Source organism: Macaca nemestrina, chromosome 5 (genome assembly GCF_043159975.1).
Source record: "Macaca nemestrina isolate mMacNem1 chromosome 5, mMacNem.hap1, whole genome shotgun sequence".
Classification (NCBI taxonomy): domain Eukaryota; kingdom Metazoa; phylum Chordata; class Mammalia; order Primates; family Cercopithecidae; genus Macaca; species Macaca nemestrina.
The window spans coordinates 156,706,507-156,712,212 of NC_092129.1; the positions used below are offsets into that span (position 1 = coordinate 156,706,507).

Genomic DNA, 5,706 nt, shown 5'->3' on the forward strand with positions numbered 1-5,706 from the left:
GAAAGGAGGATATTTCGAGCAGAGGAAGTTTTTTAAGTTTACTGTGCTCCTTACTATTAATGAAGATTTCTTTGCTATTCATGACCTAGAACTATTTTCAGCAAAGTCATAATCTTTTGCAGAACTGCCGTTTTCAGGTTTTCGAAGCAACATGGGAAATCTGTTTTATAGAATCTTATAACAACTTTTTAATATGAAGATTAGCATTTTTTAGGGCCTCTGTCAAGGAAAAATTCAGTAGTCAATGTATGAATACCACTTCAATAGAAGAACTTCTTAGCACTAGCTCAAGGCTTCCTCGTTAGTATAGTGGTGAGTATCCCCGCCTGTCACGCGGGAGACCGGGGTTCGATTCCCCGACGGGGAGACAAATGGATGCTTTTGATTCCAACCTTTATAATACCAATGTTTTAAAGCGAGTCAGGCCTTAATAAGGCCAATCTTAGAAAGCAGCTCTTTCTGGTTTTATTTATTTATTTATTTATTTATTTATTTATTTATTTATTGAGAAGGAGTTTCACTATTGTTGACCAGGCTGGAGTGCAATGGCGCGATCTCAACTCACTGCAACCTCCCTCTCCCGGGTTCAAGCGATTCTCTGCCTTAGGCTCCTGCTGGGATTACAGCCATGCGCCACCCGGCTAATTTTATATTTTTAGTAGAGATGGGATTTCTCCATGTTGGCCAGGCTGACCTCAAACTCCCAACCTCAGGTGATCCACCCACCTCGGCCTCCCAAAGTGCTGGGATTACAGGCGTGAGCCACCGCGCCTGGCCCTGGTTTTGTCATTTTAGGTCTGATTCCTGCGTATTGGTTTATCAATGGGTTCACGCAGCAAGCCATCATCTGATGGAAGTCCACTGCCACCTTCTCTCTGGGAAGAGAGGTCACCGAACGCGCCAGTATTCAAAGTGGGTTCAGCTGACTCTAGAAACACGCCAGGATCTCTAATTGGGAATTTTCATTCCTCGACTGGTTGGTTGGGAACAAGAAATGCGTTTTTCTTTGCCTTAGTGTGTTCCAAGCATGCTAGTTGGTGAGAGTCGTTTGAGGCCGGCCTGTCACAGGAGTGACTTTGGGGCAGAAAGGGCCGAACTACTGGGGTGGGTGGTGAAGTTTACATTTAGGCTGCATCACTTGCAAATTGGGCGATGTCTTGGGTTATTTTGTCCTCTCCTTCCATCTGTGAATTTAATAATTTGTATCTTAGGATTCTTGGGGAAATTAATAAGTAAATGATAAATGGAAAACTGATTAATAATCTATACAGGAAAGGCCCGGCGTGGTGGCTCACGCCTGTGATCCCAGCACTTTGGGAGGCGGAGGCAGACAGATCACGAGGTCAGGAGTTCGAAACCAGCCTGACCAATTGGTGAAATCCCGTCTCTACTAAAAATACAAAAATTAGCCAGGTAGGGTGTCATGCGCCTGTAATCACAGCTACTCGGGAGGCTGAGGCAGGAGAATGGCTTGAATCTGGGAGGCGGAGGTTGCAGTGAGCCGAGATGGTGCCACTGCACTCCAGCTTGGGCAACAGAACGAAACTCCGTCTCAATAATAATAATAAAAATAAAATAATAATCTATACAGGACAGTAAAATGTAATATCTGGGGTTATATTTTCTACTGGAAATTAATTATATTTCTATCAGACAAAATGTATTTGAGTTGGTATGGACAAATATCATTTGCATTACTATCAGTTATCTACAAGTCAGCTTTTCTCCTGCGGAGTCCTAGAACAGTTTAACAAATAAAAATTTGGTCAAAGGTACACACTCACAATCAAGTAATTTCCAGAGGTCTATTAGACAATGCCCAACACTTCACTGAAAAGACACCCAATCATTTCTGTTGCCCATTTCCAAGATTCTGACAATTTTTTGTAACACATGAAACTTTAAGTTATTATGCACCATTTCAAATCGAGTTATTAAGGAGGAGTTAGCAGAGACAGCAACACCTTTAACCAGGTCACTTAGTTCTGTCCCTCTGTTTATCCAGTTGTAAATCTGGTCAGTGTATGTTTTTAACTTTATTACCACAGTTGGACGGGATATTTTAAGGTCTTACTCTTTCCTTAGTTTATACTGTTTCTTAGGGACTTCATATGAACAAAGATGAGTGAAAACAAATGCATTCTCTGGCAGTTCTACAAGATCTTTCTTCTCTCACTCCCTACTTGCTCTCCCTCATTTAGAAGATCTGTTGTTTGTGGTATGAAGAGACTTCAGCAGGCTTCAGTAGATGGTATTAATATTTCAGGATGCATGTTGCTTCTGTTGTCCAGGTTTAACAAAAAGTCCACTGAGTCAACTGAGACAGTCAAAATCTGCCAGTACAGAGATACAGCCAATCTAAGGCTCTGCAATCCAAGTGACTGAAGGAATTCACACTGCAGCCTTGACCGCTTGGGCTCAAGCAATCCTCCCACCTGAGCCTCCCTAGTGGCTGGGACCACAGTCATACGCCACCATACCTAGCTAATTTATTATTATTATTTTTTGAAGAGACAGGGTCTCACTATTTTACCCAGGCTAGTCTCAAACTCCTGTGCTCAAATAGTCCTCCTGCCACCACCTTCCAAAATGCCAGGATTGCAGGCATGAGCCACCGCACTTGGCCCTCATTCCTTTTTATAACTACATATTACACCATTACATGTGAAACAATAGTTCATTCAATAAATATCCTATGTTTGGTAGTTTAGGTAGTTTCCAGTATTTTGCAGTTTCAAGTAGTCCTGCAGTTAATGTGTGTAGATAGTTTCATATTGTTGGAAATGTATCCTAAGTATAAATATTTCAAAGTGGGAGTGCTAGGTTGAAGGATGAGTAAGAAAGCAAGATGTTGATTGGCTTGTGGCTTGAGGTGTATGTATTTTATAATGCTAAAGGACTATCCAACTATTCTTAAGAGTGTCTTAGAAAGTGGTAATAATTTTGTCAAAGTTCAACATCCAATAATAGAGGAGATAATTATATAATTTTATTTTTGCACATGAGGGGCAATAACCCATCCCTTTATTGTGAGGTCCTTTGTGAATGTTTGTATGTCTTTTTTTTTTTTTTAGACAGAGTTTCACTCTTGTCACCCAGGCTGGAGTGCAATGATGCAATCTTGGCTCACTGCAACCCCCTCCTCCTGGGTTCGAGTGATTCTCCTGCCTCAGCCTCCTGAGTAGCTGGGATTACAGGTGTCCACCACTATGCCCAGCAAATTTTTTTATTTTTAGTAGAGACGGGGTTTCACCATGTTGGGCAGGCTGGTCTAGACCTCCTGACCTCAGGTGATCCACCCACCTCGGCCTCCCAAAGTGCTGGGATTACAGGTGTGACCCGCCGCACTCAGCCAAATGTTTGTATGTCTTGAGTGAGTGTGTGTGTCAAATAAGTCTCCGCAGAGAAGAATGCCATCAATAAATATCACACCTATATTTCTGGAGAAAGTTGGATGCAGTTAAGATCTTGCTGGCAAAGATTATGTGCTATGGCAAGCCATATGAGATAATCCATGGTAGAGAGGTAAAAGTGTGCTGTGTTCCCTCACAGATGCAGACAAACTGAGAAGATTTGAGGCATTGAAATAGCCACTAAACAAAACGTAGTAGACAAATCTATAACTACAGAGTGTATATCAGTTAACAATTAGATGGTGTCAGTAATTACAATAATATTTGGTATAAGGACCTTAATGGATGGGACCATGGAATTAAGGTTGCAGTAATCTTCCATTAGGAGGCATTCATGCTTTCCAAGTTTAATAACAAGCTAACCTGGGCTGCTCAATGAGAAACTGTAGGGATAATCACCCCTTCTCTAAACAGAGCTTATACAATGGGCTTAATACTTGAAAGTCCTGTTTTAATTTATATTAAATTAAATATACAGTCAAAATATCCCACTACATGTAGCACTTTTTAAAATCTCTTTTCTACCATCTTTTAATGCTGATAAAGCAATTTCCACAATACTCACTTTGACAAGGGAAATGCTTACTTGAGCAGAAAAAGTCAGAGAATGTAAAATTTGGGAAGGAAGAAAAACCTGAATCTAATGTTCCCAGGCTACAGAAAACTCATGAAATCTTAAAATTAACTTGGGTTCCACTTCGCTTTGTATAGCTTTCACCTTTACAAGCTCAGAGCTATGCCTACACTCACCCTCATATCCATCTCATTCTTTGGCCAGAGGTTGCTAGTACATAATATTCAGAGAAGAAAGAAATGCAGGAGCCTCTTGGGATGAAAGGAAGGGGGATGGAGGAAATGAATGAAAACAGAAGGAAAATAAATCAAGAATGAAGAATAAAATTGTACTTCTGTGTTGAGCTGAATGAATTTATGTGAATCCATAGAACTGTTTTCTTGGCACCTTATGCAAAGTTAGATTGCACAGCAGATGTATGCTGGACCTACAACACAGACCTCGATGGGTGAAACCATACTAATATTTTCAATATGGCACTTGTGGACTCCAAAATTATTCTGTTTTCCCCAACTCTGAGTCCCCCAGGAGAGAAGAACAACACCATTTATGTAAATCACAGCCACTGCTTTCTGTTTCCTGCCCTGTCCCATACCTGACAAAATCTAGCCTTTCATCATTTTCCATGGTTTTGGTTTATTTGTTTATTTATTTATTTATTTACTTATTTTGAAACTGACATTATTGCAGGAAACATTGTGAAGTCTCTTGTTGTCTTGGTTCTTACCTCATTGCTTCCTTTCTTCCTCTGCAAAGGTGCTCATGCATGATTGAAGGTCGAATATGACCGTGGCAGCAAATATTACTTTTTCAACATCCAGGTCATTCTTGTCTTTGAATGAGATGGACCTTAAGATAAGATGTGATGAAACATATTAGAAGAGGACATGGATTAATATGGAATCTCTGATGTTCAAGGTGATGCATTACCAAGTGATTCATTCAACTTTGCCCTTATGGATGGGAAAGGAAACACTTAAGTAGCAAATGAGAGGTAACAGAGAATGAAAGGTAGAAGAAAAGAGAAGACAAGAGGGAAAAGAAGAAGCGCCTAGGGAAAGGTGGAGGAGAGGAGAAAGGAAAAGTTAGCATTAGGATGGGTGTGCTAAAAAGGGAGAAGCACGAGAGACATGGGAAATGGTCTTCTATGCCTGCAAAACCCTTGGAAGTGGGCAGTCATTCCACTTCCCACCCAACCTTAAATAACCCAGGAAATCCCAATTGTGAAAGTGCAGAAAGAATGTTGAAGGGGACAACAGATTTAAATCCTCTGTCTTGTGTTGTAAGTTATAACTTTCATTCTGCTTTCCCTATCTTTTATTTTTATTTATTTATTTATTTGAGACTGAATCTCACTCTGTCACCCAGGTTGGAGTCCAGTGGCGTGATCTTGGCTCTCTGCAACTTCCACCTCCCAGGTTCAACCAATTCTCCTGCCTCGGCCTCCTGAGTAGCTGGGACTACAGGCGCATGCCACCACGCCCAGATAATTTTTGCATTTTTAGTAGTAATGGGGCTTCACCATGTTGGCCAGGCTGGTCTTGAACTCCTGATCTCAAGTAATCTGCCCACTTTGGCCTCCCAAAGTGCTGGGATTACAGGGATGAGCCACTGAGTCTGGCCTCTTTCTGTATCTTTTAATTCCTCTGAAGAAGAAACCTTGTTCACTCCAGTCATTACTAAATTGGACACATCTCCTCAAGTTCAGGAAGAAACATG

The 5,706-nt window shown here is 41.0% G+C and overlaps 1 non-coding gene across 1 annotated transcript; it reads left to right on the plus strand.

Annotated features, from left to right (window-relative positions):
* The first annotated feature begins 295 nt into the window (after positions 1 to 295).
* TRNAD-GUC (transfer RNA aspartic acid (anticodon GUC)) lies at positions 296 to 367 on the plus strand. The gene has a single exon. It is a non-coding gene; the product is annotated as a tRNA-Asp (tRNA).
* The last annotated feature ends 5,339 nt before the right edge of the window (positions 368 to 5,706 follow it).